This window comes from Lygodium microphyllum, chromosome 5, assembly GCF_053477565.2.
Source record: "Lygodium microphyllum isolate KBCC chromosome 5, Lygodium_microphyllum_v1.1.10, whole genome shotgun sequence".
In the NCBI taxonomy this organism is placed as follows: Eukaryota; Viridiplantae; Streptophyta; class Polypodiopsida; order Schizaeales; family Lygodiaceae; genus Lygodium; species Lygodium microphyllum.
In genome coordinates, this window is record NC_141139.1 from 47,300,115 (window position 1) to 47,311,524 (window position 11,410).

Here is an 11,410-nt window from a genome sequence, read left to right on the forward strand (position 1 = left end):
CCTTGATATCTACAAATTGACTATAGTAGTGAAAATCATTGTTGTCCACACTTGGATGCACTCCAATCCAAACTTAAGTCCTATTTGTTGGGCCACAATCTTAAACGCTCCCCCCACCACCCCCTTAAAAAGAGAAAGGGATGCATATCATCCCCAATCTTGAAGTCATTTTTCCCATGTTGTGTACGATGCCATCCCTACTTTTTATAGTAAATATTCTAATACCTTGTGTTGTTATGGCTTCTAGAATTGGAGGGAACTTCTCACATGATTGACTTGAGTATGACATTAATATTAACATCAAAATTTTTATATCCCTCACAAAATTGGAATATTTCATGTCATAAGTTATGTTACTCTCAAAGCAAATTCTCCAATGATTGAGCAAAAAGTCTTTTAGTGGTAGGCCAAAAACGAAAATTCTCTATCCTCCATAACATCTATAAGTGAAGTAGAAGGGATTGAGCAAGGATTTGATCAACTTCTTACCCCAACCAACTGCAAAAAAAAAGGACCATGTAAGGATTCAATTAACTCCTGAATGAAAACACAACTAACCACAAAAGATAAGGGCGCCAACCATAATTACCTTTTTCCACTATCTGCAGGAGACAATATGCATTAAGATGCAACACCTACTCTTTTTCCTTTCTGTTGTTCAAGACAAAAAGGATTAAAGCCCCCTTTTTTGAAAAAACTTTTTGACTCATCATTACTCCAACAAAGTTCTTGGCTCTTACCCTTGGAACCAATTCTTGATGTAGTTTTGTTTATCTTTTCCTAGCATCTCTCTCTCTCTCTCTCTCTCTCTCTCTCTCTCTCTCTCTCTCTCTCTCTCTCTCTCTCTCTCTCTCTCTCTCTCTCTCTCTCTCTCTCTCTCTCTCTCTCTCTCTCTCTCTCTCTCTCTCTCTCTCTCTCTCTCTCTCTCTCTCTCTCTCTCTCTCTCTCTCTCTCTCTCTCCCTCTCTCTCTCTCTCTCTCTCCATTTTTTGTTATTCTAATGCATAACACATGCAAAGTGTTTCCCAAAATGAAATAAAGAAGGGTTGCATAACCATTGAATAAAATGCATTCTTGAGAAGGCCACCATATGTTTTCAAATAAATACACCCATGGATTTTTGTTAAATATAAGGGATTCTTCTTAGCCCACCTTCTTCTTAAAGTAAACCCTCCTCAAAATCTTGTATTAGTGAACTCGAACTTTTTCACATGATGGATTACTAGCTGAAAGGAACCATTCTTCTTTCCAAACACCCTGCAAACTATTCTATGTTCCAACTTCTATATTTTCCTCACTTTTCTCCCTCTTTGAGCACTATTTGTGCTTCCTCTCTATTGTAGAGCAACCATCTTCAAGCCTTAGTTTCCTTCATTTTACAAACTATTCAAGGATCATGTACCCATACCCACTCTCAATTGAGCTGCTCATTCTCTACCTCTTCTCTACACTTCACAGCCAAGCTATGTGTTCTTATCCTCTACTCTTCTACCTTTTCTCTTTTCTTTGTAGCTTCTATACATAGTGTTGTACATTTGTCCTCCATATCAAAGTAGATCCCCCACTTAGAGGAGGGGACGACTGCACAAGATTCCAAGATAGAGAAGAGAGATTTTTTCTTTACCTTTTTTCTTGTTTTTCCTATCTTAAACATCTCTTAAGTATAGGTACACGTATAAGAAGAACAAGGATGCACAGTATGTGTACATGTACTAAAAGTAACTATATCCATATGAGATCCATGTGTACCACGATATATTGCCTTTTCTATTTCAAGGTCCCCATCTTTACTACCCTAGTTCTAAAGGTTTAGGTGGAAGAAAGAGATGCACATGGCTTCTCATCTAGCAATGGCACACTGAAGATAACATTGGGGTATCATTCTAGGGATACTTAATCTATGGTATGGATAGGATAGGCAAGGAATAACTTGATATATATAGTTTGGCCAACAACCTCCTCAAAAGTGTGATCTATCACTCTTAAGAACTTTTGCAATACATAGGTTTATGTGAAGACATTGAATATGGGTGTTTACATAGTGGAGAACTTAAGACTAAATTTTACATGTTTCCACATTAATAGATTGACTAATATTATATAAGGAAACGATAGATATTATTGCATAATAGAGTATATTTAATGATAAAAAATATTCTTCAAAATAAGGATAAAAATGTTCTTTCATATGTTGAAATAATTGGCACAATTACTTGGTTTGTCTCTTATGTGAAGAAATTGAACTAAAGTGAGAAACAAAAGATTTAGCTTAGTCTAACTCTTTTGGAGCCTTTGCTCAAATTTATCTTCCAAGAATAATATGGTTCCAAATGAAAGTAAGTTTCTAACCAAAGAAAGGTAGTTTGCAATCTAAGTAGAATTGGTGGAACTATAACTTAAGTTTCTATCTCATATATTCACAAAGCAAAGATAATGAATTGGTGGAACTATAACTTAAGTTTCTATCTCATATATTCACAAAGCAAAGATAATTGCTTATAGATGCTAACTACAAAGCATTAAATAGATATGGATAGGCTTAAACTCTTAGGAAAAATTGTCATAAAGCTCTCAAAAGAAAGGGATCTTTACTTGATTAATGTATTCTTCAAATGGACTTAAGGTGTGGGATTAAATTGGCATCTTTGTTTGAATCATAGTTTAACAAACTAAGGCTTCTCTTATATACTTGGAGGATGTATATATTTTCACAAAGGGAATATTTGTACCTCCATTACTACCAAGTACATGATGTTTCACATTGTATGGATAGGGTTGCGTGCGTGCGTGCGTGCGTGTGTGTGCGCGCGCGCGTGCGCGTGCATGCTCGTGTGTGTGTACACACACACGTGCATGTGTGCATCTACATGTACATGCATGTGCACGTGCATGCAAGCATGCATACACGTGTGTGTGCACGCGTGTATGCATACACACATGGTGTATATGTGCACATGCGTGCCTAATATATATGAAATCACAAACTATAAAGTCTCCCTAATCCATTCTACCTCTCGACATTATGTAGCACCCTACTCATAATGTCACTAGAATGCTACCTTTGAAACTTGTGTGTTACTTCAAGAGGAGACACCATGTGCATTTTTTTCTTCCACTTGAACCCATAGAATGAGGGCACTAAATATATGGATCTTGACATAGACAAAACCAAAGTATGTGGGGGTATGGAGATAATTACTTCTAATGCACAATTATTCTTCAAGTTAGAAGGAAAAGTATCCTTGTTCGATGAACATATTCTTGAAACACTCTTGATTATGGCATGGGATTAACTTAGCATCTAGATTGACGAGTTTTTTCTTCAAAGATATTTGCATGCCTCATAAACTTGGACAAGGTGAGATACAAAAATCACCATAATTCATTCATACAATGACTTCAACTCAATCCTTAATGCAAGCCTATCTTAAAAGTGTTCATACTCACATACACCAAGGTGGATGCTACATGCTACACTACTTCCTTATAGACAATGTAACTTGGTCTTGAAGTTGAGGCAACATGTGTTCAAAATAGCTTTTAGAAGTCTACTTAAATCTAAATTAAAGCCTTAGCTTATGCTTGACTATCTTTTTTGATGTACACACATTACCAAAAAAAGCTTTAGTGATTATGGTTCAATTCTAGATATTGGTTAGATGATATCCATGTAAGGAAGACTCTAAATCGATTCTTTTACTTGTCTTAATAGCATCAATGATACTTAGTATTTTAGACATTTTAGTAATCGTAATGATGAGTATTACGACATCATGTGCTAAACCTCAACTATGAAGAAATGTACTCTAGGGTAGATTGCATATCATGAAATTGGCAATTTGGTTATGTGTTTTTGCATAGAAGTGGAATACCTACACACACACACACACACACACACACACAAAGAGAAAAAACATGTAACTATATCATTATAAGTGCAACAAGAACTAAAGATGTCAAAGAAAAAAAACCTAAGTTTGTGTTAAGAATGGATCTAAGATTTCATCCCTTATGACATTCCTTCGGTGAGTGACCTAATATTTAACAAGCCTCTTAATGTTTATAGAACTTGGATTCACTTTACTAAAATATGGTCAAATCTGCAAATGTAACTTATTTAAAACAAAAATGGATCTAGAAGTCATTCTTAGTTGAGGTGACCATGATTATGTGCTTATTTACAAATGTACAATACCTCTAGATGGATGGAAAAACAATCAATCTAGTTGATCAAGTAGATGTTTATATGCCCTAGCTAGCTTTTTTTCTTTGAATCTTGTAATATCTCATTTTGTTAGAGTGTAACATCATTGAAGGCACATATGAAAATCTAATGAAAGGCTTGGTCGACCTAAAAATGTCACAACCACATGGAGTTAGATAATGTGTATAACTTTAAATTAAAAGATGGGAACATCATGGTAATGCACCTTGATCACACACTAAAATTATTATTCCAAAACTAGTGAAATTATTTTTTATGAATAGTTTCATTGGTCATGTTGTAGAATCCATCAAGGAGCATCAATATAGACATGCACCACTTAAAAAGCATTGATAGCTAATGCTTAAGAACTAGTTGCATGTATTTACACCATTTTATCTAGTAATAACTAGATATGAACTATTAGTGAAAGCATTGCTACCAATGTTACAACTTGTTAGTAAGTTTCTTGGGAAATGACTTGTCATATTAAATAGATTAAAGAAACGCAAGGATGCATCGCATTAAATCATGGCAAGTGAGAATTGGAAAAGTTGTTGAAATCAATCCCCAATGTTTCGATTGATTAAGGAACATGGTGGCCACAACACACTTCTTTTAAGATAAAGATTGACAAAATCATTGAGTTCATAAACCCATATTTGCATTTTCTTTGTCTTTTGGACGAGGAGAGCTTTTGCATAGAGTAGGTATATTAAATCATGCATGAACCTCTTTAAATGATAGGTAATTAGAGACATACATAGCTTAGCTTGTGGAAATTGATCAATGTGATTAGCATAAATGCACAAACCATTGCATAGAGTAAGGTTTCTACTAGACTATAAATTTTACTTAAGGTTATGATATAGATTGCTTCTGTGTGATCACTATCATGGTAAGAATGCTCTTTTGCCATAGCTTAGGTTTACCCAATGCGAAGAAGGTATGTTTAGAGATTGAGCTCATTGGTGCATGCAATACATCAAAGGGAGAAAATTCACCCAAACTATTGTGTAAAAAACATAAGATAATCTACTCAAATACTATGTTGATACAAGTTGTTGTACCATAATTTCACACAATAGGTATTTGTATAAACATCTTTTAGTAGGAACATTATTGCTTTATAATCAGATTTGTTACTAATGATGAGGTATTCCACTAAGCTTTGTACTTGTAAGTAAGAAGAATGAGGTAAACACAAGTTTGATAAAGCATAGGTAATTTTCTTAGAAAAGAGATTGGATTGATTATGTATATGGGCCATGGGTGAATTATAGGTTTTCATCAATAGCTATGTGTATGCATTATGTTTAAACTATTGGTTTAGATTTTAGTCAATACTTTACCATAGCTGTTGTTGCCACATTTGCCAATGCTATGGCTATCTCTCACCTAACCATTACATATTCTTTCTTTTCGATCTACTCCTCCATCTTTCATCATTGGAAGCAAGAAAGTTCAAACAACAATGAGTGTAGTGAACTCCCTAGCTCACCTTCTCATTATGATCAATGCTTGTAGATGTGTCAATGACTCCACATTTCATATGTGGTTTCTCAATCATGCTCTCTTTTCATTGCATCGATCCAATCCATGAAAGCTCCACATGTCAAGAGGAATGGAGAAGAAGATGAAGATAGAAGAGGAGCAGAGCTTCTCCAATTGATCTCTCCCTCTGGACATCTGTATGTGTGTGTGTGTCTCTCTCTCTCTCTCTCTCTCTCTCTCTCTCTCTCTCTCTCTCTCTCTCTCTCTCTCTCTCTCTCTCTCTCTCTCTCTCTCTCTCTCTCTCTCTCTCGGTCACTCTCTCCAACAAGTAAGCAAGAAGTAAGAAGCAAAGGATGAGGCTCTCTCAAGTTTGCACACACTATAATGAGCTTATCCCATTCACTTGTTGATTTTTATATATAGGGATTTTCAAAATGAGAGCTCCCTCCCAAAGTTGGGCACCCCTCCTCTTTCTTGCTCAAGTCCAACCTTCTTGCTTTTAGATGTATGGCTTAGATTACCTAGACCATTCCAATTTAAGGCGAACAAAAATGTTGTGCCCACAATTGTCCAATAGTTGTCGGTACAATTCCCACTAAAATATTTTTTACAAATTGCATGGGAGTAAGCTTAGTTCTCATAGTAACATTAATTTTTCTTTTTCCAAAACTTATAAGAACCTAAAAGAATTATTACCACACATATCACCGTACTTGCCATGCTCGTAGCCACTTTTACTTTTTTCCCTCTAGGATTTATTGCCTTCTTTGGAGTTTTGAGATTTGTATGGATGTGAACTATGGCTAATATTTACCCCCCCCCCCCCCCCCCTTCTAGATGAGTGCTAGCCCTATAGCACCATGTATCTTAGCTCATAGCATTATGCATGGAATGATGACATTAGGGTAATTAGGGGAGCAATAATGGAGATGAGTGTTAAGGTTTGGTTTATCTTCCTTGTAAAAGGAGATATGAATGTGCTTCAAGGTATTGCTTATAGAACTGAGGGACTAAGAGCTTCATCGCCTTATCCTCAAAGCACAACCCTATTAGTTAGTTGCTAGATAACTATACCATATAGGCCAAGAAAACTTAACGAGACTATTCCTCTTCCTATATAAGACAACTTTGAAGACTATTCCTCTTCCTAAACAAGCATGTAAACCCACTTTGTGTCAATCAAGACCAAGGTGCCAATGATGCAACAATAGCAAACTAGATGGGTTCCAAAAGATTTGCTATGAGCTCAGGATTATTATATAGGAAGCCAATGGATTTGGCTATCAAAGCCTTCACAATCATCTTTCCCCACCAAAGTTGTAGTGGTACTGTTTCCTATACCTCATTCATCTTGACCATAACCTCAAACATTACCAAAATCACAAAAAAGATCAAGGAAACAAGCTACACAAACACCAAACCTTGGTTGATATATATAAAGAAAACACATGTTGCAACACTCATAGTAGCTACAATCAAACTCCATTATGAATGCTTGTTGAACATGTGAACCACAGGAGAAAGCTCAAAGTTTCAGCAATAGACATCACTAAAGAATGTAAAGAACATAAAGGATTACATAAAGTTCCCTATGACTTCTAGTTTCCTTGCAATGTCAAAATCCTCAAAAACTTTGCTATCTTGGAATAAGACTTACAGCAAGGTACAATCATTAGATGATAATGCTTCTTCCACAACATTCATTAAATTCCAACCAACACCTATTGAAAATAAAATTTTCATCTACTCCAAGGGCACACAAGCTAAAGATTGACCAAGTTTTCCACAAAAATCAAGAAATCATATCAATTAGACGAGTTCTGCAAAGTCAAATTCGCCTCCAAGCATAAAACCCTCTTATAAGCAACCTTGCATTCTTGATGCCAAGAGGCATATTCCACGGTGGATTCCGTGAGGTTTTACAGTGGATTCCATAAAATTTTATTTATTGCCGGGGCTCATACACAAGGTGGATTCCTTCTTGTGCGAAAAGTCGATGGGGACACCTGTCCTTTTTGGGCGTCTTGTTAATTTAATGTGCAAGTGGGTGATTCCATAGCGGGTGATTCTGCAAAATACATATTTAAATTAATAGACGTTTATGAGTTTAGAGTGCGCACTGGTAATAAATTAAGGTTAGTATTGAGTTCTAACCAATTTATTTATTTTGTAGCTGAAGAATGCTAAGTATTCACTTTTTTCGATTTAATTTTATTATTTTCTAAAAATTGTGAATGCTTCAATTGATGTGTAGAGCAGGCAAGGGTGGCGTTGGGAAGCACTGGGTGATAGCGTGTATTCAAGTTATTTAGAAATATATAATGTGCATTCAAAGGGTATTAAGAAATACCATTTCTTTACATGCTATAAGGCCATAAAATGAACCCTTTTACTTTACTAAACTTATGATTTTTTTTCAAATTATAATTTAAAAATCCCTTTTGTAAATATAATCCTGTAAATTTTACTAAATAAAATACCCTTTCCTTTGCAATCGTGTGGTATCTTACATGTTCTATGAAAGTGGACTCCTTAGGTGCGAAAGCAATCAGACATCTAATATTTAACATCCTAGAAACTGGATTGAATATCTCCTCATAATCTATGCCATATGTTTGAGCATAGCCTTTTGCAAACCAACCTAGCCTTACACCTCCTAATAGAACCATTTGCATTATGCTTAATTTTATAGACCCACTGATAACCAATAGCTTTCTTGCTCTTAGGCATTGGTATTAGATCCCAAGTCTTATTGGCTTCTGATGTAGCCATCTCCTCATCCATTGCTACATTCCAAGGAGCATGACTAATAATATCCTCAAAACAAGTGGGCTCAATATCTCAGCCACCTTTACCATATAAGCAGAATGGTGATTTGCATAACCTTTAAAATCAAATCTTTTAATAGGTTATCTAACCTTGCTAAACCTATGTACCATTGGATCACTCAGTGGAGCCTTTATATTACCATGTGCTCTTTGTACACGTGGTATCTTGACTAAAGGAATACCAAGCTCATCATCCAAACTGTTTGAACAACTAGAATCTCCATCAAACCCCAAATGACTAGTAGATGCATCATTACCATCAGACACTTTCTTCTTCCCTTTATCTTTACCTACAACACTAGTAGATGCATATGAAGATGTGGCATTGCTCCTTAGTCTCCTAGACCAAGAACTAACTATAGATGTAGTATTAGATGATGTCTCTAGTCCACTAAGGCTCTATGATTCTTGCTTTTCTTTTTGCACATAACCATCATGATCATCATCGTCATTCAATGCATCACCACTATATGCATACCAACTGCTCTTCTCATAAAAAATAACATCCTTGCTCACTTTGAACTTACCTGTGAGACAAGGTTATAACAACTATACCCTTTTTGCTATAAAGAGTATCCGCCAATAAAAATACATTTTTTAGCCTTTGGATCAAGCTTCTTTCGTAGCTCCATTGGCACATGAACATATACAAACCAAACACTTCCAAGTGTGATACATCGAGCTTCTTGCTTGTAAAGCATTCTTTAAGGGTCATTCCACGAAGTGTAGCTATGGGAGTTCTATTCATAATATAGACTATAGTATGAATAGCTTTAGACCAAAATGTTTTGGCAAATTTTTTTCAGCCATCAATGCTTGTGAAACTTCTGCAATATGTTTGTTTTTCCTTTCTGCAATCCTATTTTGTTGTGGAGTATACTTCTCTTTATTTCACGAGACCTCAAGAAAGCACTAAACTCATTAGATAGGTACTTTTCCCCTCCATCTAACCTCAAGAACTTAACTTTCAAGCACGTTTTTATTTTAATAGCAACCTTGAAAGTTTTGAAGTGCTCAAACACATCACTCTTTTTCTTCATAAAATACACCCATAGATTTCTTAAACAATCATCAATAAATGTGACAAAATATTTGCTACCACTAAAAGTTATTTTTTATGTAAGCTCCCAAACATCTATGTGCACAATATCAAGTATATTTCTACTCCCATCTCTCATGCAAAAATGGTTATCTTGTCTGCTTACCAAAACTGACATGTTTCACACACTTTATGAAATTCTGCAACTCTAAAAGCAAGCAACCTTGTAAGAAACCCTTTGGACTGTATTAGTTTCAACCTTTGTATATTTGCATATCAAATAAGTTTGTGCCATATTTCAATATCTACAACCATTTCTTTGCCTTTAGTATACATAGTAGCATTCATAATAGGAATTCCAGTATCTAAAGTGAATATGCCGTCAACTCTACTTCCTTTTGTGGCCAACTTGCACTTATCATTAAAGTCTTCCATAAAACAACCTTTTGCATTAAACCAAATCTATAACCCTTGCTCTACCATTTGGACAATAGAAACTAAATTTTTTGTGATGGATGGCACATGTAATACATTTGAAGGTTTTTTGTTTTTTCATCAGCAAAGATGTGTGAAATTGGGTGACATGAAACATCCCCCATTTACACATAAGCTAGATTTTGTAAATCTCACATATTTTCAAACCATTCAGCATGTTGGTCATATGATTAGATGCACTTGAATCGACATACCATGCATAATCATGTATCCCATTTCTTCTAACAACATTCATTATATGCATAACAAATAGATGCTCATTTTTGTCTTCATTTTGTCGTGAAGATGATGCATAGTTTCCTTGTTGTAACTTACCATTGCGAATATTATTCTTCTTAGTATAAGAGCATTGTAATGTGAGGGATCCTCATTCTAATAAGAAACCCCCACATGACTAGCACTTATTATTTTTCTATTCCACACATATTAATGGGCCAAAATTTACAGCTTGGTCTAGCATTTTACAACAAGTGCTTGAGCACTAGTAACTTTCAATAAGAACTCTAGAGTAAACTATGATTTCTTATTTGTGTTGCCTATCTTGTTTAGCATTTCCATTGAAGGTTCTTTTAATATTTTTGTGCTACTTTTGCATGATGGATAGTAGGTATTGTCGTATTGCTAGTTATGTTATATCATGATAATGGTAGTTTTTATTGTACACGAATACACATTGTAGAGCTAGGTCAACAACATTGGGCTACATTAAGGACATAGGTGCTAACTTAATCCAAGATCTAGATATATGCCCAACCCTACTAATATAGAGGTTGTTACCTGGGAAAATGATTGTGATATTGACATTGAGAATGTCATTCCTGACACACAATGTCATGATAGACTACTTGGTTGGAGATTGGTATTTTGCAAAAATGTAGTTGATACCTTCATCATTAATAGGGGATTGGAGCCTCCACTTGTGCCTTTAAGTAGATTGGTCCCCAACGAGGTAATTAGGACCATGTGTGAACATGTTGAGAAGTTCACAGGTGTCTTTGGTAGATATGCCTATATGACTACTAGCACTCCTTTTCTTGTGTTTGTTGTATAGCTCGATTTTAACACAGTCATGGAGGTGACATATCTTGATTTACATGAGTGGGGGACTAGTTTGGACATTTAAGAATGATGAGTTTGAAAAGAGCTTCATGGCACCACTTGGGAGGATCTCAACAACCAGATATTCATTATTTGGGATGGGAACAATCGATTCGAGGCATGGTACAATCATATACATGAAGGTATATTTCTTACACTAGGATTGTCTATAATGTATAGTCACACAATGTGTGTCATCATTGTTGTCTTTTTTGGTTGGCAACATGGAGGAAATACAAGGATTAGGTGCACT